We start from the raw sequence: 26,772 nt of genomic DNA, 5'->3' as shown, positions 1-26,772 counted from the left end.
GCCCTGAACCCCTGCCCTGGGCTGAGCCCAGCGTGGGCAGCAGGGCAGGGGGGATTGTGCCCCTGTGCCCTGGGCTCAGGTGAGACCCCACCTGCAGAGCTGCCCCAGCCCTGGCCTTGGGAGGAGCTGGAGCTGCTGCAGAGATCCAGAGGAGGCACCAGGGGATCAGAGGATGGAGCAGCTCTGCTGGGAGGAGAGGCTGGCACAGCTGGGATTGTTCACCTGGAGAGGAGAAGCTTTGGGGGGACCTCAGTGTGGCCTTGCAGGGCCTGAAGAGGCCACAGGAAAGATGGAGAGAGAAGGTTTAAAAGGGGGAATGACTTCACACTGACAGAAAGTAAGTTTGGATTTTATAAATGGAAGCAATCCTTCCCTATGAGGGGGGTGAGGCCCTAGCACAGGGTGCCCAGAGCAGCTGTGGCTGCCCCTGGATCCCTGGCAGTGTCCAAGGCCAGGCTGGACAGGATCTGGTCTAGTGGAAAGTGTCCCTGCCCATGTCAGGGGGTGGGATGAGATGACCTTAAGGGTCCCTTCCAACCCGAGCCTGTTACTTTGTGGTTCATTACCCACTTAAACAATGGAGTGATTTCTGTCACAGAATCACAAAGCCTCTGTAGGCAGAGTGCCTGTGCATGTCATTTTGTGCCTCAGCTGCTTTAAAAGGAGCCTGCACTGAACTCACTCAGAGCCCACCTGTCCTCTCTGCCCTCACACTGGCCAGCACAACAAAGAGCTGATAAACAAAAACCATCAAAGGGTAGGATTTCCAAGTAAGCTTCAAAATGGGAGGTTTGAATAGTAAAGACCATTAAAATAAGATCAGATTTTAGCACTGGGCAGTCACAGTCTCCAGCAGACCCTCAAAGGCAACTTCAGTTGTAGCCAAATCCCAGCACCACCTCCTTATCACAGCCTTTATCTGTGTCACCACTGTGACGGCAGCATAGGACGATTTATCTACATTTTGCTGTGCAACTGCATCCCAAAAATGTGTTGGGGTGTGTGAACAGGACCCTTTGCAGCAGAGATCACACTGCTGCAAGGCCAAAGGTCCCTCTTATTCCAGGGCAGGGCTCACCTGGGAGCTTCTGAAAAGGAGCTGATGTTACAGATCTCTAAAGAACTCACTAAATGTCAATATAAAAGGTTTCCATATTGCTGAAAATTTTTCCCCAGCAAAGATTCTTAGAAAATTTCTGCTAGTCTGTTATTTATATTCTTCTCTCAGCTGATAAAAAAGGATGAGTTTTACAATCTGTTCAGAGTTTTAAAAAAAGTCCATATTTATTAGCAGTCCCCAATTCAGCTGTCGCATTCCTTTCTTTTGTGCTTAAAGAAGTGCTCAGTAACTCGAGGGAAGTCACCTCAGCCAGGCAGGAATGCTCATGGGAAGTGGAATCTCCCTGGAAGTCAGGCAGGACTGTGCCCAGTGCAGAGCTGTCCTGCCTGCTCTGGCAGGGACCCACACAGAGCTTAAGGTGCAGCCTGAACCCCTGGCAAAAGGGGAAAGCTCAGCCCAAAAGTCACTCCCGAAAATATTTCACTTGCTGGGAGTCTCTGGTATTTGGCAAGTGCTTTTAGCTTTTATTTTTCTCTTTTTATTTGAAAGAGCCAGACACGTCTATGGAGCCTTTGGGGATGTCTGTACTGCCGGGCAGTGCTGGGAGAGAAGTTTAACCTTGGCTCAAGTGTAGCCAAATAAACTCCCCAGTTCTGAGGTGCTCAAAGAGAGCTTCGAACACTCCTGGGATTCTGAAACACACATATGATGTGAGGTAAATGTTAGTAAATAATCTGTATAGAAACTTGATTTTCTGTGCCCTCACACCCACTCACATCCAGACTAAAACCAGTTGGCGTCAGCTGCTCTCACAATTTTTAAATTGCATTTTGCCTGGACATCAAACCATGTTACATCTTTTAAAGGGAATGAAGGGGCTGCAGCTGATTGCAAGAGCTCTGTGTGATCATGGTAGTTTATGAAGACCTTCACAAGCTGTTTCTAACCTTCTCCCTGGATCCCAAATTCAGGTTGAAAGAGAAGACAAATGGCTGGGGGGACAAAAGGTACCAAGGACCTGCTCTTCTAGCTCTCATTTCCACTGCAGGTGGGAGGAACCAGAGGGGTTCGTCTGAACAAAAAGTGTAAAATGAACAAGGAAAGATACTTCTCTGAGCAGATTTTGGCAGCAGTCTGGAGACAACTGCACATCCTGGAAAGGCTTGTCAAGGGCATGAAGATCCAGGGACTAATGGGAGAGCTGTTGGTCCTGAGGATGACAGAGATGTGGAGTTGATTTCTAAAACCTCCTTCCCTCCTCAACCCTGCTGGTTAAGAGAAGAAGAAGAGAAAGAAGTCAAGTCTCAGAGGGGAGGAATGAGGAGATGCCTTGATCTCGGGGCGGAAATCCACTTGTAAAACTATGAAGAAAGACTTTTTTTTTCCCTATAATTCATGAGACTATGGGAAGATGAAAATGTTCAATTTGATATGGAGCAAAGGGCCTCCATGCCAAAATAAGCAGATAATAAAGTAGTTTTAATCTAGAGAAGTTTGAACAGAGAGAGGGAGAAGAATGATGAGACCCTGTCCCTCCAGGGAGAGAAGAAGACCTCTGAGTCTTAGTCTATTCCCAGAGATAAAGATGATTTTAGAGATAGATAATGAGAAATAATGTAGGCTTTTGCACCTGGAAGACATTATTTCTGTGGATAATGATGCCAGGATCTGGTGAGAGGGACAGTTATGTCCTCTAATATGATATTCCATGATTGTCCAGCGTTGTGAAGTCACACTAAGAGCCCAGTGGTTTCTAATGTGGTGGTGTGCACTCAGACTTGCATGACCTTGAGGGTGTCAACTCATATCCTTTGCCCACTCTGTCTGCAGAATGGAAATGGTTGGTTTTTCCCCAAAAAATTAACTCCAGGATGGGTCTGCAATCAGGAACTTTCATCCTTGGAAAAATAACTCATCGCCATGTTTATGAAATGCTCAAAACCTCCAGTGCAATTTGCATTTTTCAAGGACAAGGAACGTTCAAATTATGCTCAACCAGTCTCCGAGGAGAGCAGGGGTCCTGCTGTGCCCAGCCTGCTTTCCAAGCCAAACTGACAGGGGGCATTTGGAGAAAGCTTTGTAGAACAGGCCAGATTGTTGACGTTTCTCCAAACAGACCTATTAACCTGCAGAGGAATTTGAGAATAACCCACCCCGAGTCCTGAGGGTCCCCGAGCCACATTTTCAATGATCACATTATTCATATTCCCGAGGTGAAAAAATACCCCTGCAAGGAATTCTGTCTGGCCTTGTGTTTCCTCCTTCTGCAGAGGAGGCTGCAGCTCTGCATTTCTGATGTCAAATTTGACCACATTCAGAAAGTTTCTGTCTCCAGGTGGAATTCAGTCTATTGACACAGTTGGATTTTTACAGCGCAGTGAAACATTAACCACTTCCTCCCCTCCTCCCTAACTCTTGACCTGTCATTTAGAGGCAAAACTCATTTACACCAATCAAAACCTGAGTAATGACATGTTTCTTCAGCGAGGCTATTTTTGATTTACACGCCTTTAAGAGCAGAATTTGCTCCTGAGTGCTCTCCTTCCTCTCAGCCTCTTCCTGCCCAGTTAAAACATTGGAGTTATTGTAGCTCCCACATTGAATCCCAGCAACCTGGAGGTCAGGCAGTCCTAGACCATTGTGGTAAATATATCAACTCACCCTGAAATAGATCTGCCTTTCATCAGATTCTTCTTTAATGAGGTAAGAGATTTAATTTCACTGTTAAAAAAGTAAAATGAAATAAAGGACATGTGATACATGAGCAACTCCATTAGACTCTGCAAGGAAATGGGAATTGCCAGACCAGGTCTAGACAGCAGCACAGGCAGCGTCTCTGAAATGGTTAATTATGGAACAAATAGCTCACTTTGAGTGCTGCCTTGAGAGAACTCCCTCAGTCCAGGGTCTGGAGAGAAAATTCCCATTGTAGGGAGGGCATCCTATTCATTCTCACCTTGGCAAGATGCACTTAAAAAAAAAAAAAAAAGGTGAAAGGACTGAAACCAGAAAGTTTTGTTGGTTTTTTTTTCTGGGTGTTTTTTGTGTTTTCTTTTATTTTTTTTACACATAATACAGAAAGTATTAATTCCCTGGATTGCTTTCAGAAGAGGAATCCTGAAAGACTCCTGTTGTTCCTCTCAGTATTGCTCTTATACCAACTGCATCCCTTGCAGCCAGCTCCTGGACAGGACATGAGTTAAGCTGGAAAACCCAGAACGTTCTGTATGTTCCCTGCTCTCATTACTGGACTGTTTGCTTTTGTCTGTCAGTTGATGCAAAGAATGTAAAATAATCCTTTTCCTCTTTTACTGTGGGTTATTTTATTCCTCTGTACCACAGCACTGGAACAGGCACAGGTGCCAAGAGTCACTTCCAAGATTATATTTTAACAACTTCCTCAAATGTCCATTAGCTTGCCCATGCAAATTGCTTCACTGAGGCACTGCTTGTTACTCTCTCTGTACTTATTAAATCTAATTTCTGGATCTGAGACCCCCTGAATCCAAGTTTCTGCTGTCTGAGCCAGCTGCTGAAAGGAGTAAATTCTATTACACTGTCCTTCCTCAATTGTAATGTCTTTAAACAAACACAGCTCACAACTGAGAGCCCTAGGGAATAAAAAAGCCACATTTTTTCCCAATTCCTTGTCTGGCTGCCTCCTTGAGGAGCTTCTTACTTTGATGTTTTCCAGTGTTGTAGGACTGTGGCACCTCTACTAAACAGGACATGGGCTTGCTTACACCTGCTCACTCTTGGCTCATTAAAAACCTTTATTAAACCTTCTGAAACAGAGTGTTGGAATGAGTAATGTTGCACTCTGCTGGCTCTGTGCTAGAGGCAGAGTGGGTGCACCAAGGGTTAATCTGCCCCTGGCAGCCCTGCCTGGAGGTGGGGAGCAGGGATGGGAGGGGGCACAGGCAGGGAAGATCTCCTCTGGCTCTGGGGGATCCTCTCTCTGCTGCCTCAGCTGAGGGAAGAGCAGGGACTGAACAGGTCCTGTGCTCACTCAGTGGGGCTGAGCATCCCCTGCTCCAAAGGAAAATTTATTCCATTGAGGCTGCTCCAAGGATCTGAGATGCTCCAGCTCACTTCTTTATAATGCCCAGACTTCAGACTTCCTAAAGAGGAGGACAATGCCTTTCTTTGGAAAAGGAAGCTCCCCAGCCCATCTGGCAGTTCTTTGAGCACATAATATCGTTGTAATTGCCAAATGTTTTCCTCCTGGCTTGCCTTGGGATGGGCAGGCAGGGGAGCACCTGTGGATGATTGGGAACAGGGATTTGTCTGCAGGTAACTGGGCCAGGCAGGAGCAGTCTTCACAACCTCCATCATCCCAGCCAGCCCAGTTGGGATCGGGATGGATTTTTCACACCTGTTTCTCCAAATTCAATCATAATAAAAAATTCCATGCGAGCCCAAAGAAGGCAACATTCCAGTAACATTTTGCTTTTACTGACTGAAATTTCCCGTAAGATGGGCCTCTGGCTATAGTGTGGAAAATGTGTCCTCACTCTCTTCCCCCAGCCCTCTACAGAGACTCTGCCTGGTCTTTGTCCCCGCCAGGGCTGCCTGGGCTCGGGCAGGGCTGGTCCCTGAAGTCAGAGCCACCAGTGTCCCCAGCAGCACTGGGAGTGGGGACTCTGTTCCAAGGGATGTTTCTACACCCTGGGCCACTGCATTACACAGCAAATTGGGAACAGGCTCTGCTCGTGTAAAGAGAATGGGGTGGGGAAATGAAAATAAAATAAAAACAGAAGTCACAATGCTATCAGAGAAATCCGTGCGAAGTCCCCAAGTGCTCCTGAACCTTGGCCAAAAGCCAATTTGAAATCCCAGACTCCTGATGTGCTGAGTTCCCACCCCACTGCTCCTTTTCTTTGTAGTTTATTTTTATTTAGCAACACATAGTGAGATACAAACTTTTCTGTTGCCATGCTGAGGTTGTGGAAAACTCCAGTAGGAGGCCATGGGCTGAATTTGGCTATAATTGACTGGAATTCATGACATGGGAGTATCTTTTGTTGGCTTTACAGAATGGAATCACTTCCTAACTGTAATGAGCAATCTTGGACAGGATCGTTTTGGGATACTAAAGCTCTGGCTGTTACACAAGAGCTTCTAAAGCTCCTTGCACAACGGGCTCCGTAAAAAGCTTTTAGGAGAGAAATAAAATATTTGGAATTTGATACCTATGGAGGTTCTGACTTCCCTCTGTTCTCCAGACATCAGTCTCAGCCTTGTGGGAGGCACTGCCTTTGCCAGAATAAATGCAGTTTAAAACAACAGCAGTACTAAAACCCTCATATGCAGACATTTGTCCTAAAAGTTATTTTAGATGAAAAAACTAAACTGCAGTCTCACAAATCACGGTTGTTCTGGAGGGGAAAAATTAAATTAAAGATCTTATTCACAGAGGCAGGATTTTTTTTTTTTTTTTTTTTTTTTTTTTTTTTTTTTTGTTAAATAATTTTTCTGGACTAAATAGATGAATGGAGATATAATTCAGCATCATAAAGTCACCCCTGGACAGATCCACATCTTAGTTGGATGCTTGCCATTTGTTTAGGACCAAAAAACCCCTTGATTTTACCACTTTACAGCAACAAGACTTTTCTGGTCTGTCTTGGTCAATTTGGAAACAAAGATATTGTTAAATTATTGATGTGTAATATCAGCAGGGAAATTTAAAAAAGGAATTGTCAGTTCTTTTGTGCCAGAACTTGTGCACTCAGTCAACTTCAATGCTGTAAATGAAGTTTAGGAGGAGTATTTGTACAATACTATCATACCATTGGCACTCAAACAATGTGGCGATAAAAGCATTGTATTCAGAATAAAACAGCTTACATGATGTCTATTGTTGCACTGTCATAAAATCAACCTTGTTCTAATGTGCAATGATTTGGATTATTCTCTTCTGGAGGTTTGCTTTATTTGCTGGCTCTGAAACAAAGATAAACTTAAATGTGGGCTGAGAAAGGTGGTTATGAACAAGAAAAAAATTGAACTAAATTTGCTCTTGTGCTGTTGAGAGAGCCCCAGATTTGTGAGGAGGTCACGGGGTGCTGCTGTGGTTTGGAGAATACAGGGAAGGCAGCTGGTATAAGGAGAAGTCAGTCAAGCCTTATCCTGGTTTGGTCTGGTGTATATTTTTCTTTTTCTGTGCTATTTGATGGACTCTGCTCTCAGTCTAAGCTGGATGTGAAGAACAAAAGGATTGTTCTGGGCTCAGTTGCAAACTTCCAGGGTTTTTTGCTCAATTCATGACAAATTCATGACAAATACTCTGTCTCATTCTTTTTTTTCTTCCCCCTCAAAATTCTTGCTAGGCTGGATTTCCAAAGGCCCAGCAGTGACGTCAGCAGTGAGCTCACGCATCCGAAGAAGTCTGGGATTACAGCTGTGTTTAATAAAATCTGAGTTAGCTATAGAGAATGTAAGTAAGCTAAATCCCATCTGCTTTGAGGTTTCCCTTTGGTCCCAGAAGAAGCCAAATGCAGGATATGAGCAGAGGTGTCCAGGCTCCTTCCGGAAATGCTGGGGGAAAAGGCAAGGAAAGAGGGGCTCCCTCTGCTCCTCTGCTCTCGTTTGGTGACGTGACCTCAGCTGTTGTGGAAGAGGTTTTACAGCAACTTCTGTGAGCCAGAGAGAAGTTTGATAAAAGGATCGACGTTCATCCCTGGAAGAATTTTCTACCAAGGTCATTGACACAGAAACCAAGAAAGAAAGAAGGAGAAATAAGAGAAACCTGCAACTGCCTGTTCCAATGAGCACTTTGTTTCTGTGACCAATGAGTAAAGTGTAAGCTGATGAGTTTGTAAGAATGTGTAAAAGGCATGCATGCTAGAATAAAACAGTTTGAAACCTGCTGAAAATGGAGTGTGTTGCTTTGTATTGTGACTGTCTCAACCACAAAAAGCAGTGAGCTGAGAGGGGAGGGCAGAAGAAGCTTCATTCAGGTCCCCTCACTGCCAGTTTTCAGCTTCTTTTTTCTACCTCTGTCAAGTGGGATTGAAGCTCTCAAGATGGCATTTTGTGTTCAGGCTTAGGTGTTTATTATTTCTTATCTATACTACTAGTGGTGAGTTCTACAGCATTCTACCAACAAGGAAGGACCTTGGGACACTCGAGAGCATCCAGAGGAGGCAGCAAGGCTGGAGAGGGGCTGGGAACACAAACCCTGAGAGGAAGCACTGAGGGAGCTGGGGGTACTCAGCCTGGAGAAAAGGAGACTCAGGGGTGCCCTCATCACTGCACAGCTCCTGAAAGGTGCCTGTGCTCAGCTGGGGCTGGGCTCTTTCTGCAGCAGCACTGACACAACCAGAGCACACAGCCTGCAGCTGCACCAAGGGAAATTCAGGTTGGATATTAAGGAAAAGCTTTTCACAGAAAGAGTGATAAAGTTCCAGAATAGCTGCCCAGGGAGGTGGTGCAGTCACCATCCCTGGGTGTGTTTAACAAAGCCTGGATGTGGCACTGGGTGCCAGGGTCTAGTTGAGGGGCTGGGGCTGGGTTGGACTCTTGAAGGTCTCTTCCAACCCAGTAACTCTGTGATTCCATGAACAAGCTACAGAATGACCAACTGACTCTGGTTACAAAGTCTTTTAAGTCTAAACTATCCAATTAAGAAATGACAGCTAAATTATTTTCACTTTTAACCCAATAACTAATCACTCAAAGTCTGCAATGTGGATTTTTCTGTCCAATTACAAAATACCACCCAAACCCATGGAGAAGAAGGAAAAGAAGAATAACCAGCAACTGCCCTAAAACCTCCATCCTTCCCCATATATATTGCTATATTCTAAAACCTTAAACTCTAAGTCTCCCACCCAGTGATATTACACACTTCTAATCAAACTCCACACCCAAACTACATACCCAGTGCTATAATTCAATTTTGGAAGCCTTCTTCATGGCCCCAGGTCAAATATAGCATTTTCTTGCAGGTCTGTGCTCTTCAGCACAGAAAGTTTAAAATTCTCAGCATCCAGGACTCCAAAACCTCACTGCCAGGGAAATGGAGTCAGAGCTCTGGGAACACACAGCCTCTCCTCTCCCCTTGCTGATTCCACTGAAATCCCAGATAAATGGGGTAGCAGCAGGATCTGGGCTGTGCTCGCCTCTCTTCACACCTGGATATAAGCAGCTCCTCAGTCCCCACAGCTCTGAGGGCTCCTGTGAGGGAGAGGGGATGATCATAAGCTGGATCTTGACAATATTTAGCAATTTGGATGTAATATTCCAGATGGACAGGGGGAAATTCAGATAAAAAAAGAGAGAAACTACTTCAAACTTTCCACTCAAAATCAAGATGAATCTGTGAAATACAGTGGAAATTCCCACAAGTCTGCTTTTTCTTGACCATGTTTTTGTTGTGTTATCAAGCAGTCAGGAAATAATCAGAAAAATTTAGCCATAAAAACCTCCTCATTGGTAATTGAGGAAGCCAAAATTATGTTTTAATTATATTCATCTATTGTTCCAACCAGCCCCTTGACCCTGTTCCTGGGATTTTGCTCTTGAACAGAGGTTCTACATCCAAAGTTTAGTTCTTCCTTGGAAAATTACAAACCAATTTCAAGTTTCACACAAAACTCCTGTGCCAGTGCTGTGCTCACACAGCTCTGCTGGCTCCTCTCTGCTCTTTCTGGGACTCCTTCACCTTCTGCTGCCTGCAGAGGCTGAGAATTGCACAGCAAATTCCTGACTTCCCCTGATGGCTTTATCTGCTGGATGGGGAGGTTAAATATCCCTTTTTTTCCTAATCTATGACCATGGCTTAATGCTTAAAAACAATTTTAGGATATGCTTTGAAGGCCAGAGACTTCAGTGTCTAAGGCCAACCCAAACAGGTTTTCATTTCTTTGGGGATTTTCCTTCTCTTCTCAGCCACACCTAGAGATTCTCAGCATTGCACAGATTACTTTCTTCTGGGGGAGGTTTTTCTTTTGGCTCAAAGGAGAGACAGCCAGACAGACAGGTCCCTTCTGATCTTATTAGAGTGAATTGAATAGAAACCAAGGAATCCCAGGTTGTTTTGGGCTGGAAGGGACCAGGCTGGATGGAGCTCTCTCCTGGTGGAAGGCAGGGAGATGGAATGAAATGAGCTTTAAGGTCCCTCCCAACCCAAACCACTCCATTTGATAGAACCTGGATTCCCATCAGGTTTTCTATCAAATGGATGCTCAGGTGTGCTCACATCTGTTTGTGCTGTATAATTATCCACTCTTTGGCCTTCACTAGCAGCAGGCATCCTCTTCCCTGTGGGGCACATGCTGGTTTTCATCATATTGGAACCTGTTTCCTCTGGAATGGATAAAAAACTACGGATTTCTGCCTTGCTGTTTTCCTTACTTAAGCGTCAGTAGGGAAACTGTGCCTGCAAGACATTTAGGGATATGTTTAACATGATTAGCTGCAATTTTGACACCAACGATCTTAAAAACATGATTGCAGTAAAGTGCATGTAAGTATTTTGGGATGTGTAGAAGCACTTGAGCATTTTTATGAAGCCAAGCACTTAGAGGGTACAAATTGCTGTGGCACAGGATAAAACCTTTTCAGCAGCTGAGTTGTTTTCCCTGTGCCATCTCTGGATTAAAGGCTCTTGGATTGATGCTAACAAGCTGATAAACTTTACACCAGCCCACAGATTGAGCTTCACTTTCTCCCTCAGTCCTCAGGGGTTTGATGTTCTTTTCTTTGTCAGTTTTCATACCTTGGTGCATAGCCAAAGCCATATTCTGTCACATAAACTTCTAATAAATCTACTGCAAATATGATAAAAGCCAAAGAAGTCACTCTGTCTCACCAAGTCTGACACCAGCAGTTTGCATGGAAAATATTTATGTACCAGCATAGTCGTCATTGTCTGTTTATTCTTTTTTTTTTAATTTTCCTCGAGGGAGTTTTGCCCAGAGATTATCTTTGTAAATGTTTGTGATATCACTAACAACACATTTTTTTGTCTGGTGATTATCAGTGTGCTGATGCCTCTCTTGCAAAGGACTTTTATTTTATGGATCAGGGGAAGGAAGGATCAAGGTCAGGTCCCACTCTCAAGTGTCCCTTAGCTTTGGGACACTGATGTGACCAGAGAGATGGAAATAACTTTATTAAACACCAATATTTACTCAATTCCTGTTTGTTTGTCATTAAGCCTGTGGCTTCCCAGGTTGGCAAAAACAGCCAGGACATTTTCAGCTCTTTGGAGAGGCTGAGAGGGGTCTGTCCCAACCCCAGGCACTGCACAGCCCCAGTGGAACTGTCCCCAACAGCTGCTTCCTATTTCTTCACTCAGGGAACAAATGCAGCCCCTGGGAAATGCCCTGATACAAACAAGAAATACAAATAACAGAGGAAATTTCCTTCTTCTTTTTGGAGATCATCGCTTAAAAATTCCAAAATTGTCAAGTATTTTTTCTTTGTGTTTTTAGTATTTAGTATGGTATTTAATATATCAGTGAATATTATGGGACATTTGCCTTTACAGGTTTTTACTTCTGCAGCAGCTATAAACTTGCACCCTCATTCTCTACATTTTCTTTAGTTCAGACTTCTCCAAGGTTAAGAATGAGCTTCTGCATTCTCTAATCCCAAACCTGTGGGAACATTTTAACATGGGTTGCAATTGTCAGGATCAATCTCTCCCCAAATTAATGTTGTCTTCAGCATGGTAGTCTGACCACTACTCACAGTATTTGGGAAAGCTCTATCAATATATAATTATATAAATTATAATTATACAAATCAGTGTTTCCACTGGAAAAGTGGCCAAAAGTCTGCAGAGTTTAGAAGCCTTTCTGAGACATCACATCAGAAAAGGGGGAATTTTAGTGTAGAAATAACATGAATTAATGTAAACAGATATTTAAAGCAATAATTGAGATGTTTTCTTAGGAAGTAACCTGAAGTGTCTTGTTTAATTGTGTTAAGTGGTTGTAAGGAAATGCTCTCATAAAAATCAGTTTGTTTGCAAACAATTGTCAAAGAAGAAGCAGCAACTGGTTTTCTGCAAATTCCTGAGAAACCAACAGAAAAGTAGCAGCTAAGGTGGTGATCCAAGAGCCAGAGTTTTAGCAGGATTGCTGGAATATTGCTCAATATGAACCACAATTAACTGAGCTGTATTTGGCTACAGTAGTAAAAGAATGAAGGCAATGCAGGTGGAAAGACAAAAGCATTTTGATCTTGGTTCTGTGCCAGGAAAACCTTGTGAATACAGAAAATTTAGGGAAAGGATACTTAGTGGAAATGGGTCAAAGAAATTGACCTAAAATCATCAGTCTTAAAAATGGGGCACAGAAAGGATCTTAAAGTCTCCTGAAGGATCAACCCTGTGATATCAGAGTCTCTCTTTAAATCTTGATTTTTCCTCTTCCTCTTGCAGTTAAAGGAGTTGTTTTCAGCAGGGATGGTTTCCTTGACTCAGCTGGGGCTGTTCTCAGGTGAGTCAAGGAAAGGCTGTTCTCTCACCTGCTCTGTGCCCTGTCCTGCTCTGTGCTCACATCCCTGAGGCTGCTGAGCTCCAGGAGTTCCCAGGGATGCCCAGGGTGGAGTTGTTGGGGTGTCTGTGCAGGGACAGGAGTTGGACTGGATAAGCTTTTTGGGTCACTTCCCACTCAGTATATTCTGTGATTGTGTGATTCTATTCTAACATGAGTTTTCTCTGACAAAAACATTTCCTTGCAGCCACAAGCACTGAATGCTCCTAAAACTGTTCAAGTCCTGTCATTAATGTTTCAGATGTTGTATTCCAGTGGCTCACCGCATTCCTATCTGTGTGCTCCTGAAACTAGCTGCACTCTGTGCATGCCAAAAGATTCTCAGGCTCCACTAAGGTGCTGTTAATTCACATTCAGGGCAGATTTCACTCTCAAATATTCTGCTACAAAGCAGATTATTCCTAGGGCTGGGTGAACCAGCACAGCCATTAAATTGGAACTAAATCTGTGTAATTTACCTGTAAATTATCTGTGTTGTAACAATTTTGTCCCAAGGTAATAATGAGGAGGTTATTTGCGTTTTACTAATATTTCCCCAAACAATTAGTGGCTCTCTTTTAGTCTTTCATAAATATCAAACTATTCCTAGATTTGTTTATAATTTATTAATTTCCATAGATCTCTGAATTTCATCCCTAACACTGACTTGCAAGCCCATAAAACCGCAGCAACAAACTCCAGCATATTCAGCTCAGTGTTCATTTAATTTCTCCCTGTTCCTTTCATTTAAAAAAAAAATCAATTTCTATCCACATTCATCTAATGAAAGAGGGCACCGCAGGGCACAGAATCCAGTGCTGGTCCTGCTTATTAGAGATCACAACCTGGAGCTAACTTTCTGATTAAAATACATTTTCCCTGTTCTTTCATGTTATCATTTGTTTCTGACTCAGCCGATGGTTCAATGTTTGCCACAGACTGTGATTAAGGATGGGTGAGCCCAAAAAAGATAAAACAAGAACAAGCCTGAACTCTTACCTGGAACTTATCTCCTGTAGCATTTTTTTTAAGTCAGGTAAGTGGGTGGTGAATTATTGGAGAAAAAATTAGTTTAACTTTTGATTCAGCAGCTGTTGATGGAAAAAATGGCATTAGTAAATGCTCCCAAAATAAATTCCACAAGTTTCTTCCCTCAGTTTGACTTTATCTTGTGTAGAACCTGTGTGCATGGACTGGGAAATAAAGTGTTTTGTGAAAGATCTACTCAAATAAGAGACAGGAAATGGTTAATTGTATGGAGAACAATCATTTCCCGAGTCCCATTCTGATTTTATTGGAAAAATTGTGTTACATCTCCCATGCAGGTTTTGGTCTTGAGTACACACTTAATGGAATTAGAAATCTCCCTTAAATCACAGAATATTCTGGGCTGGCGGGAATACACAAGGATTGAGTCCAGCTCTGAAGTGAAGGATCAAACAAGCTCAGGGTTATTTCACACCCTGAACTGAAGCAGGGCTGGCCCAGTCTGGCTGCAGGACCAGCTGGAGAAGATTCTGAGAATTACACACAAAAGTGGAGACCCGCTGATGACTGTATTCAGCAACCCCACTGCCTTTGGGGTTGCTGGAGATGCCCAGAACAAGCTGTTCTTCTAAGAAATCAGTGTTCAAGGAGGGTCTAATGCCTTTAGCAGGGATTAAGTAACATTTCCGACCCTCCTTTCATCACAGGCTCATTTCTTCTCTGAGGACATGACTGTTATGAAACACAGCATTTCACAAAATTAATGCAGAAAATGGAAATGGGTGTTGATATTTGGAAAAGACTAAAATTTATGCTGTGCATGGGGAGCTTGAGGTGAGCTCAGTGATATAATCAGACATAAGAGGAGGCACACAGGGGGTCAATGCTATACAGGAAAGCCACAGCAAGGAAAATTTAAGCAGCTCAGTGGGCAGAAAAGCTCTGCATTTTATGGTCTCCTAAAACAATCAGAATTTCAGCATCGGGGATTCCCTCATCCTTTTCTAAACGTAGTGCTGATTGGTAGTGCTGTGGAGGAGCAAAAAGGAAAAAATCCTGAACCACACAATCATAAAATATCCTGAGCTGGAAGGGACTGAAGGGATCACCCAGCCCAGCCCTGTCCCTGCCCAGACCCCCCACCAACCCCACCCTGGGCATCCCTGGCAGCGCTGGCCAAAGGCTCCTGGAGCTCTGGCAGCCTCGGGGCCGTGCCCATTCCCTGGGGAGCCTGGGCAGTGCCAGCACCCTCTGGGGGAAGAGCCTTGCCCTGAGCTCCAGCCTGAGCCTGACACAAATTCACACCATTCCTTCACAGAGTGATGTGCCCGTGGAGCCAGGGAAAGGCCAGCTGGGAGGAGATGTGTTCAGAGAGGAATATCACCCAAAATTCCCAGGCAATCCATTTTAATCCTTATGAGCATCTTTGCTCCTGAGGAGGATCTCAGGAGCAGAGGTTTGTGTTTTCATGGCCCTCAGACATGTTTCGGTAAGTCTTACTTTCTAAACCATCCAACAGAAGAGTGATTTCAGCTTTCATCCTGGAAGACAGACCTGAAAGTTCAAGATTAATCTTCCTCTTTCCTCCTCTGCCACCACCTTCCCAACAGCAGAACCCAAGGGAAACAGAAACCCAGAGCACAGCAGGCTGGGGTACAGGATTTTAGTGTTAGGGGGAGAATTCTTTAACTGTGATCTCCTTTTTTGCCACAAGCCTCAGATTCCAGGGTAGTCAGAGACAACAAAGAGCCCTGGAAAGGTCCCAGCTGAGCCTTCTGTGTGTCACTGATAGCTCCGGGTTGGGAAGCAGGGAAGCCCTGAGCCTCACAGAAGTGCTTGGATTATCTGTACACACAGACAGCCACGTAATCTCTTTTTATCTGATCTGAGAAGAAAGGGAATCCCTTCTGTGTTGTGCTCTTTGGGCTTTTATCTATCCTATTTTAGTTTGGGGGTTTTTTTGTTTGTGTTTTTTTTACAAAGACTCAGGCAATGACTGCTCACTTTTCTCATTAATTCCCCATGTTTCTACCTCCAGCTCTTCAAAGCAGGAGGGCAAAAAGATGAAAAAGAGATCACAGCTTGAAAAAATGGGAATATGCCGGATCCTCTGTTTGTGTAGATCTGAATTTTGCAGTTGATTCCAGTGGAGTGGGGTCTATTTACACCGACATTAAACCCACTAATTTCTGTAGGAGTCCCTAGAATTTGAACCCTGCTTGTCATTCCCCTGATTTCATGTAAGCTTGCTACTATTTCACAACATTCAAATAATGGGGGTGAGGGGATAAAAACTCCTGATAATGCACTCTGCTGATGCTGTAGGGAAAATATTCTGCTTTCTGAGTCATTTGCCCTGAGCTGACTTTCTTTTTGAATGGTTCAGGGGGTTTCCTTCTTTAGCCATAAATTGCATGCAAATTCTTTTCCTGTGTGTGTGTGTGTGTGTGCCTGTGGATGACAGCGTGAGTGTGTGAGTGTGTGCGCGCCTTTCAGAAGCCACGCCAGAGAGAGAGAGAGAGAGGCTGTTCCTTTAAAGCAAAACTGAAAAAAAAAATGCCTTCAGGCGTCCTATTACAGTGGAACGAGCCAAGGATCAGGATTTGCAGCTCAGCTATATAAACCCAGCAGAATCTGGCTGCTCTGACCAGTTTGCCTTGCTGTCAAAGCTCGCTGCCTTGCGCTCGCACACGGCACCGGACAACGCAACTTCGCCGAGTTTTGACAGGACGGCAACTAAGTCAGGAGAGCCCAGCTGGCTTTGAACACCGTATTTATTTCATGGAGGCTGCTCACAGCAGGATCTAAGCTCTGTCAGAGTCTCTAAGGTAAGTCTGCTTCCTCCCTGAATTAAAAGTCTTCTCTCACACAAGTTTGCAGTGACCCCGTGCTCTGGCATTGCCCTCGTGGCTGTGACTGCCAGGTCAAGGGGCAGGGATGCTGTTAGGGAATCATTTGGGATTGGAGCATGCCTACCTCGAAGTCTGTCAGCATTGTCCAGTGCAATAATGTCAGAAATGTCTCGATGACATCCACCCGACCCAATGAATGAATGGAGCAGGAGCTGGCTGAGTGCTGGACATCCACACAGAGCCCAGATTGACAGGCAGGGCAGGAAAGCAGATTTGGGATTTCTTCTTGACTCCTGGAGTGCTGTAAATGTTTCCCCCAGCCTCACCTCGAGAACCAGACTAAATCCACTCGCAGGTTTTAACCCTCCCAGGCACAACTCTTCTTGTGCTCCTGTCTGTGACCTGATGAGAGTCAGGCCCTTCCCGCTGGTCATTTGCTGTCCCCACACTTTTTTTATTTTGCACCAAAGCCTTTGTTACCTTCCTCCCTGCCCCCACTGGGCTCCAGTTTCTTTTAAAAGTCTGGTAATATTAGCCCGCAGTGGGGAGCAAAGCACAAAGGAAGATTCAACTGGTATTTTATTACTCCTGCTTTGCTGGGTGGGTTCTGGGAGCGGGAGGGTGAAATTCTCCATCCTCATGGAAAAACAGAGGCACTTGCTCCATGTCTCAGCTCCTTGCTCCCTGGTGCACTGAGATTTTCTGCATGACTGTGTCTGCACTTACCAGCGAGGCTCAAATTGGCTTAAAAAGTAGAAGCTGGCTGGGAGAAGGTGAACACACTTAGATTCATTTAGGAGCTAAACTCACTCACTTAAGACTTTGTGTTACATCACCTTTACAGAGTTTTCCCTGCCTGATTTTCTGTCTGGCTACCAGGACAGAGAGTTTTTGGCAGCTAATCTAAACTTCTGAAAAGTCTGTCTCACACTATGGAAAAGAATGTTCAGATTGAAATGATGGTGATGTGCTGTGTTGCACAGTGGAAATATAAAATTAAAAAGCAAAATAAAAACATTTATAAGTTTTTCTTCATGACAAAACAGATGACAGTGAGATAGATGTGATTCTATGATCTGGGTAAAAGCCTTGCTGTCCAGCTGTTGGGTTTGGTTTTCTCTCCTGGTTTAATTGTTTAAGACCATATTACATATTGGGAATTCATTTACACACTTTCTGATTCATGTGATGTGGGGGTTGTTTAATTGTGCTGGGTTTGTGCACTTGCCTTTTAAAACTGTGAAATCACAGAATGGTTTGGGTTGAAAGGGACCTTGGAGATCATCAAGCTCCAGCCATGGGCAGGGGCACCTTCCACTAGACCAGGTTGCTCAGTTTAGGGGTGCTGGAGTCCAAAAATGAGGTGGACAATGGGGATTAGGGACCATCCTTTGAATCCTAGGGAAACTTGCAGAAATGTGATGGCTTTGGGGTTGTTGGGAACCCAGGGACAAATTGAATCTGAAGAAGTTTGACCAGGTGAAAGTGCATAGCCAAGAGAAGCTAATGGGTCTGTCTGCAGCTCAGCTTCCTTGGCAGAGAATTTGGGGAGCAGCTGGAAGAGCTGTCAGGGTGTTCCCAGTGCAGGTGCTGCCCCATGTCCAGGAAAGGATTTGCTCCTGAATTGAGCAGAGCGATGGGACAGGAGTGACAAGGGCTGTGCCTCCCATCACTGACCCAGTCACACTCACTCTCCCAAATACCAAATTGCCATTCACTTCCCATATTTTTTGCTCATTAATTTTATCCTCTGGCTCCTTTCAGCCCAGAGAAATTTCTTTGCAAGTCCTAGTCCTTAATCCTGTCACTACAGTTACTTTATCAGTGTTTCCAGAGCCCTGGAAGAGCCAAAGGATCTGTTGCAAAGTCCCCAGCCTGCAGATGAGAATGTCAGGTCTCATCTGGAGAGAAAGCAGCTCTGCTACAGAAATCACTGACAGTGGTCATGGGCATGTGGAAAAGACAAACAACCAGACCCAAATCTCCTGTTGAAATAGTGATGCTTAATGGTGTTTGAACTTTCTGGGAAAATCCCTGAACAGAGGCTAAAATGTGCTCCACAAATTCTGAGTAACTGTTAGCTGGAGATTTTTTGAAAGGCATACTCTTTTATTATCCCAGCTCTTTAAAACTGAATCATTTCTCCTCAGTATTCACTCAAACTTAACTATCATGTTGCTCTAACATAATTTCTAAAGGTGTTTGACATTCAGCTTTTTCTCATATTAGTGCTTTTTATAAAATATCTAAAAAAAGCCAAAGACTATTCATGGGTGAAGACGTTCTGACTTGCTATAAAGAGACTGTCAAAGTTTGTTCTTGAGCATTGTCTCACTTTTTGATAAGAAAATGAGAATAAATGTCAGGGTCTGTGCCTTTTGGGAATCTCATCCTTTTCAAGAGTCAGGCAGAACTAAAAAGCAGAAGTGTCTGTGAAACAGTGATGCTGCTTTGGAGCCAGAGCTTTAACCCTTTCATCCCTCCTGGCAAAACAATTTGGTAAACCAGCTTGGCAAGTTCCGTGCTGCTTTCCTGGTACAACACCACAGTGCTTCTGTCTACCCAGCCTTGTAGGTTGTGTCTGGAGGTTTAAGTGATGCTGATGGCATTTAATTGTCCTGGGTGAGACAATGGGTGTCTGGTGCAAGTGGATGTGAGAGAGAAACAGTTCCCATCCAGCCCTGTATCCCTTAGAGAGCCCTGGTATCCCTGGAGGAATATTACCTTTGGAAAGAAGATTAATGCAGAGGGTGGTATCTGCTTGGTTATCAGCTACACATCCACCTGTCCTACCTCTGTGCCATGAGAAATCCAGAGTGCTTTAATAATTACTCTCATTTGAAGCCTGTGACTTGATAAATTCCTCCTTGGCCTCGTGCCATCACAGTCTGCTAAGCTGAAGGGCCACTGACAGTTTTAAGGTCTAGTGGCTCATAAAATTCCAGGCTTAGGAGTGGATGATTTACATCCATGCAAAGCTCGAAATCTCAGCTTTCCAATAATAAAAAGAATTTGTTTTGAACTCTGTCAGTTTGAGATACAGGGCTTTGAAACTGGTCTCTGATTTACCAACATGTGCTTTCTCAGACTTAATTACTGGTGTGAGTTTAGCACACCCTGCTCAAAGACTGAGCTCTGATCTAACCCTGTGGTTATAAACTGCAGACTGAAACTACTGTAAAATGAAATAGCTGCTGCCCTTAGTGGTTTTAAGGAAGCTGCTGATGTCATATTACAGAAAAAAATCATTGTTGCTGAAGTGGGAAACTAAGAAAGACAGTAATCTAAGTGAAATAAGTTAATATTTTGTCATCTACCAGGCTCAGAAATCTTCAAAACTGCAAGCAATTATAGGATTAGTAACTAATGAGTTCTGGACAGGAAACACCATAACCTGCGGTCATGAGCTCAAAATTAGGAATGTGTACAGATTGCTTATGAGTTTTTAAGATGCAATTTAGTTCATTAAACTGCTTGATATTAAAGAGGACTTGTTGTCCATGTCTTTACTTGGTTGATGTTATAATAATTGCTCCAGCATTTTAAAGCCTCACTGTATGAGGAATGGTTTAATAAATTATGCTTTCTGCCACAGAGAACCTGCAATTCCTATTATTAGCCATTCCCCAAAAAATTATTTGTATAGTAAAGAGAAAAAGGAAATAAGGAGGCAGTTCTTTGAGGAAGGGGACTGCTGGAAAGCAGAGAAATGAAGAACCCTGAGGGACAATCTTGAATTGTCGCAGTTTCCACCGAGCTCAGGGATTCTGAATGTGTGAAACTTCCTCTCCCTCAGTGCTTGATGTCCACTCGTGTGTCTGACCCTCTGGCCAGTCAGAGCTGGAGTTAAAAGCCTTCCACATGTGGGAAAAGTTAGAGGCTGGGCATAGTTCCAGCCCCTGAAATCCCTGAGTGCATGATGTAACCCCACGGTGTGGAATGGGCAGACTGGGAGGAGGAGTCAATGGCATCCTGCTTGACAAGAGGTGGCTCTGGAGCCTGCAGGAAGTGTCTGGGCATTGAAAAGAGGAATAGATGGGGATCCTTCTGCTAAAAAGGCAAAGTTTGAATGATTTTGTGTTACTTATTAGCTTTGAATGAATGATAGATGTGCCCTTATAACTAGAATTGTCTTTAATGTAAGATTTTCCTGTATTTCTAAATGCATTGTTTCTCTCTCCTATATGGTGCCTGTCCTGTTGCTGACCAAATAACATCAGAAAACCTCCACCTATAGCTTTAGAGAGCATATCCAGATGTAGAATTTGAATATTACTTCTTAATATAAGGTATACCTCCCAACACACCCCTCCTAAAGTAATGTGAGATTTTGCTGCTCAGGCTGTGGAGTCAATGGGAAATAACTCCCCATTTATGTCCTTGTTTGGCTTATGCATGAGCCAATCACCCAAGACAAATCCATCCTGAGCTGATCTCGTCGCAAGAAATTTCTCCAAGCTCCCATCCTTAATTGTCTGCAGTTTCAATTAAACCAAGGTGGGATGGTGCCAAGTTTTCAGCACTTCCAAGGGGAGAGTCCCGGTGCCCGAATAGGCAGTGGCATTTTGTATTCTTTGGGGAGCGGAGGGCAACGCTGCCAAGTTTGCATTCAGTCATCCATCACATATTAGCCCACTGGAGGTCCATTCTTCCCAAGCAATGGGGGAGCTCTGCTTCCTACTTTGAAAGATTACTCACACAGAAAGCCCTTTCCCCAACCCAGCCCCGCACAGGCCAGAGAAAGGAAGCTTTTCTTCGATTCATACAAGCGCTCGCTTTCCAAACTTCCCACAAAAATGATATTGTTTCATGCTCAGAAAACATATTCTCTTCAGCGACTGAGGAGAAAGTGCAGGGTGGTAGGACAGAAACCTTAAATACAGATTTTTCCTAAAGTGCTTGCTTGAATCCTGGACTCAACAAAGGTCTATTGTAGTGGCTGCCTCTTCCCATGGCAGGCTGGAGCATTGACTATGTGTGGATAGATATTGGCCAGGAGCCTCCCAGGAGGCTGAAACTGAGAGCCTGGGGAAATTCCATTATAATGATTTTGGCTTTAACTCTGCCCAACATGCACCAGAACTTGCTAAGCTCATAAGCCTAAAATTGCAAATGCTAATTTTGTTGTGGAATTAGGATATTTACCCGAATATTAATCTAAACCAGTCTTGATACTTCTTTAAATTTATCTTCTTTTCCACCATGCTGGCAGCACAAAGCTAAAAGGGAATATAAAGTTCTTCTTATCCATGAAAATTAAACTGAGAGATCCTTTCCCTGTGTGCCCAGCAGAACTGGTTAAAGAGTTATTTCCACCATTAAGGAAAGGCTGGAAAAGGGCTAAAAAAAGCTTTATTTCCAAGACATACGTTCACTTTCCCTTGCCAAGAAATCAAAAGACCTGGATAGAGGCAGATTTTGTTGGTTGCTTTGGGGTTTATGTCAGGCACAGGATGCAAGTGAAAGAGGCTGTGGGCTGAGGACTCTGGGGACAGTGGTTTTGTGCCTCTTTGCTGTGAAGAAAATCCTGTATTTGGACAGGAAAGGGTCACTCTGAGCGTGTGCTGAGCACTTCAGCACCAACCCTTGGTGGTTATCTCCCTCCTCCGGATTTCATCTTGTCAGGAGCCGTTTGTTGGCCTCTCAAAAGGAGCTCAGTGGCCACTTTGCACTGGCTCTTTGTCTCTCCTGGTTCCTTTGGAAGGCCAGCCTCTTTTGGGTCTGCTGAATCCTCCTAAATAGCTTCTCTGTGCTGCGGGACAAAGGTCCATGCCAAGAAAGATATAAAGGTAGCTTGTGATCTGCAGGCAGCCCATTCCTCTTGGCCAGAGCCAGTGTAATGCATATTTTCCCTTTGCTTGTGGCTTGTACTTCCCTCCTGCATTGCTTGTAGCACAGTAATTCAGGGCTGACTCCCGATGAATGCTGCACACTGTGGGCCACAAGGCACGGGAGAACGGGATACATATGAAGGGAAAGTTCTCAGATCATTTTTCTTACTGAAGGATTTTGGCCATGTAAACAGTTTCCAGGAAAAAAAAAAAACCTGCTGGCATTTCCCATGGTGAGCACTCCTTATGAATGTCCTATCTATTTTTCCAGTTTGGTGGCCAAGTGGAGTGTTTAGAGGAGGATATACCACCTACAAGCCAGGGAATTTATATTTCCACTGCCAAGTGTTAATTATGATGTCGACTTAGCCACTTTACAGGTTAGCAAGTCAATCACAGGGAGCCAGCACTCCAAGTGCTGCAGCTCCAGGCTTGATGGAAAGCCTGCAGCACCCACAGAGTGCCATTCTCAAACACATCAGCATTATTTGTTGTTTATTTGTCCTTCTCTGGCTGTTACCTCATATATTGTTTATTTCTCTTAGCAAGAGCACGTTGGGATTTGCCAGGGTTGCTGTCAGAAACAAGGAAATTCAGTTTATTACCACCAGCCATGTGGCAGGGAGACCTTTTCGGTTGTTCTGATCCCTGACCTTGAACAATTCCAGGGATGGGGAATCCACAGCCTCTCTGTGTTATTTATGCCCTATATATCCTGTAATCCTGTATCCTAATATCCCAGTAATAAGCTGAAAAAGGGGGACCTTAATTTAACTAAAAATTAAATCAATTAATTCAACTAAAATAAATTAATTAATTTAACTAATAGTTGAGTTTGTGATATGAAGCTCTACCTGGGAGAGAGTTTTCCTGCTGACAGGAGCAATATTGAATTCCCTTTGGTGCAGGGTGTTGGATGTCCATAGAACACCTATTGCCTTGATGATATCTTTGTGCAGAGGATGCCTTGGGCTGCTCCAGTTTGGTCTGTGCTCATATAGGTCATGGAGCAGCACAGGGCCAAATCCAGGCTGTCAGAGGGGAAATTAAAACCCACGGAGCATTTTCCATGCCCTTCTTTGCCTGCATTGTCCCCTGGCCCCTCCAGCCTGCCCTGCTGAGGGGATGGGTTTCTCCTGGGCAGACTTCAGGGGCTGCCAGCCAAATTCTCATGTGACACAATGGCATTGATTTCACTGGGGATCTGGTGCTGGATAATTGAGCTCCATGTCCCTCCTTTCACCATCCCAGGGCTCAAATTGCTGCCAGCCAAGGCTTCAGCACAGGCAGGGCTCAAGTCACTGTGGGTTAAGAGAACAAGGTCAGAGCTGGTGGAGGTCTCTCAAGCCTCCCATTAATGTGGCAGTGCCCAACGGGTTGACATTTGAGGCAGCAGTGCAGATTTTTGTCCGAGTTCAGTCACTAATCACTGCTCAGGGCTGTGTTTATGGCTGTAATTTCCATTACATTACATAAGTGCCTCTGCTTTACATCAGAGCACTGCAAAACAACCCCAGACTGGACTTTTCAGAAGCAGCCTCCTCTCTTTTTCCAAACGCCTCACACTCAATTTGTTTCATATCTTGTGCCTCTCATTTATATTTCATTTTGCCTTGCCAAGCCATGGTTGATTTCATTCCATCTTCTCTTCATGAAGTGTTTTGCTCTACTCTGAGTTTGCTACCCTTCCCTGGGTTGCCAAAGATGCAAATTCTTGATGCTACCACATGTGACAGAACTAGGCCAGGCAGATCTGCAGCCCGGGGGCGATTACTGGAAGTCAGATTTCAAGGAACTCCTTCTGTGGTCTTGTGAGTTAGAAAAATGTGCACATTCCTGTGTGTTTGAGGTGCTAGTACCAAGGACAGAGGAGCTCCAGCAGGGAAGAAAAGCTGCCCAGGGAAACTCGTAATTGGTTTAAAAGCAAGGAGCTGCCTGGTGAAGGGTTACCCCTCTGTTCCCTCAGCTTCTTTTAAAACCATGCCTGAAGTCTGCTAATGACAGGAATGATAATTCTGGTCCCTAGGAATAGTGCAGGCTTTTATGGCTGAGTTCTGAATAATTTTTAGTGCTTGAATAAGCATATGGTTAAATCAAAGTAAAATTATAAAGCACATGCAAATATTCACAATGGATTCTGAAAGTACCCTGCTGCCTGCTGACCAACATCATCCGCAGCAATCCATACAATTAAATACTTTCCGTTATTCCAGACCAATATAAATGTAAATTGTTCATGCTCTTACTTACAGCAAAGCTGTTAAAAGAGAAGAATTCCACCTCTCTTGCTTCTGTATGTGATATTCCTTCAGCTAAAATGATTTTAAATATGGAAAAGTGTGGGGTTGGGCATGTGGAGCAGAATTTTGGCTCATCTCTTGCTCCTGACCTCCAGGAGAAATTTGAAAAGCAGCTTCCTCAGAGGTGCTGTACAAAGCAGTGCTGTCTCAGTACCTGTTCACTGTGTATTTGTTTAATATGTCAGTAGTTTATGATTCTTGTCAATGATCCTTAATGTTATTGCACAGATTTCACCAGTATTTTTGGTAAATGTATTAATTTGGCATCTGGTTTTTTTAATAGCAGATCAGGTATTCCTTCACCTATTGTGATTATATTTATCAAAAGTATTGGTGGCTTATTTAGGAAATAAGGTAGGACCTGTCATTATCCGTAAAAAAGATAATGTTTGATACCTAAATCATGAACTTGTGAGACAAATTACATTGGCCAAGTTCCCATCTCCAGGACTGGCTGCTCCTTTGTTCTCAGCAACTCCTGCTTGGCATGAAAGGAGTGGGAAGAAAATTCAGAAGTCTTGAATTTCTGCTCTTCCCATCTCATCCCAAAACCACCTAGAACTTTGTGAAATGGACTCTGGAAAATTTATAGGTGGTTTTGGAAGCAACAGCATGGAGAAGGGCCTGGAAATGAAGCAGAGCTGTGTGTGGGGAAGGAACACGAGTTGCCGTGATTCATGCGAGCGAGCACACGAACCTCATGGTCTGACACTGCATCAGCAAAGCCCTCAAGGTATTTCAAAGTGAAGCCTCCAGAAAATAATGAGCTCCTGACAAAGTGTAACTTGGCAGAGAAACTTTCCAAAGACAAGTTTAGAAAACCGTCGATCTTTTCCAGCTCCGCGTCTTTGCTGCGAGCAGGGAAAAGCCAAGAGCCCAAGCGAATGCTTTTGCTATTAGCAAAGGCTTTATTAAAAGGTACAGGACGTACTTAAGAGGCAGCAGTGGTTTCTGCTGGGAGGTTATGCACAGGAGCTGCTTTTGCTGTGAAAGGTGTTTTTTTTTAATATTGGAAAAGGCACTAATTGAGGCTTCTGTGTCTGTGGCAGCTCTGCCATGGCCTGCATTCAATTCCCTACTCAGTAGCCCAGAGTTCTGCTTGTGTCCTCAGAGAGGGTAAAAGTCACTCCTGTGCTGGAAATGCAAACAGGGGGTTCAGGCAGAAACCAGGTGTTTCTTCAACCCTGGTTTTGAAAATGCTCAGCTCGTAACTTCATATGAAAGAAAAGGAAGCTGCAGCATACTCTCCTTTTATAAATTTGGCCTTAATATGCTCCTGATTGGTTTACCCAGCTATAAAACTAGTAGTATACATGTTTCATAGAACAGTGAAGGATCAAGTAATTCTTTATATTTGTAAATCAGTCCTAGAGTGGAAAACATTTTCCGCAGAAATGCCAAGAATTGCTGCTCTGAACTCAAACCCACGTGCAAAAGTATGAGAAAGATATTTCCTTTGCAGTATCTTCACTAAGAATATGTGTCTGGTCATGATAGCCAGGTGATTAAAAACCAGGTACAAGGCAGGTGTGACCCATCCACTCTGCTTTCCATGAGTCCCTTGGATGTGACCCATTTCCACAGCTCTGCTTCTGTTTTTAGAACAGCGCCAGTTTTTCTGAATCCATTATTGCCTTTGCTGCTCCCATCTCTGGTGTGCCCTGCTGTTTCTAATCCACAGTTTTTGTCCAGGCTGTATCTGCCATGGCCTTTTTCTTTCCCTTCTGACAGCTACAGCAACAACAGAGGTTGCTTTGCAGATGTGAGAAAGAAGTATTTAGAAGATGGCTTTTCTTCCCCTCTCCCGAGTTTATAGCAAATTGCTCCACTTGGCTGATTGCTGTGCCCCCTGCCAGGAGCCTGAATGCAGCTCCAGAGCACCCCACTGACCTGCTCGTTTTGTTTCTCTTTTCTGAGCTCCTGTTTCCAGAAATTGATGATCAAGTGTCCGAGCCCTTCACAAAAAACCAAGCTCCAAGGGCAGACTGACTTCCCTGTTAACTTGTGCCTCATCCCAGTCCCTGTGAGTTAGACCAGCTGGGTTTGGTGTGAGTTCTCCCATGGTTACCTCTTCTAATGCTGCTTCTCTTTTTTTCTACTTCATATGCAACACATTTGAATTATCTGCTCTATAAAATAACCAGGCTGTTTCTTGTGGCTGCTGTAAAATTCCTCTGTGGTCAGAGCTGGATGAAGGATTCTCCTGCACTTCCCATGCACAAGGGTGAATCACTTGCGTTGTGTAACAGCAGC

The 26,772-nt window shown here is 44.0% G+C and overlaps 1 protein-coding gene across 6 annotated transcripts in view; it reads left to right on the top strand.

Moving 5' to 3' along the window:
- The first annotated feature begins 16,085 nt into the window (after nt 1–16,085).
- TNC (tenascin C) overlaps nt 16,086–26,772 on the top strand; it is a 73,759-nt gene continuing 63,072 nt past the window's right edge. The window contains exon 1 of one of the 6 annotated variants that reach the window (XM_064393259.1): nt 16,086–16,364. The gene's annotated coding sequence lies outside the window, so the exon portion shown is untranslated. The remainder of the gene's footprint in view (nt 16,365–26,772) is intronic. The other 5 variants (XM_064393260.1, XM_064393261.1, XM_064393262.1 and 2 more) reach the window with 5 other exon arrangements.

This window comes from Passer domesticus, chromosome 18 (assembly GCF_036417665.1).
Source record: "Passer domesticus isolate bPasDom1 chromosome 18, bPasDom1.hap1, whole genome shotgun sequence".
NCBI lineage: Eukaryota > Metazoa > Chordata > Aves > Passeriformes > Passeridae > Passer > Passer domesticus.
The sequence above is the reverse complement of the archived record's forward strand: the minus strand, read 5'-3'. Positions and strand labels throughout refer to the sequence as shown.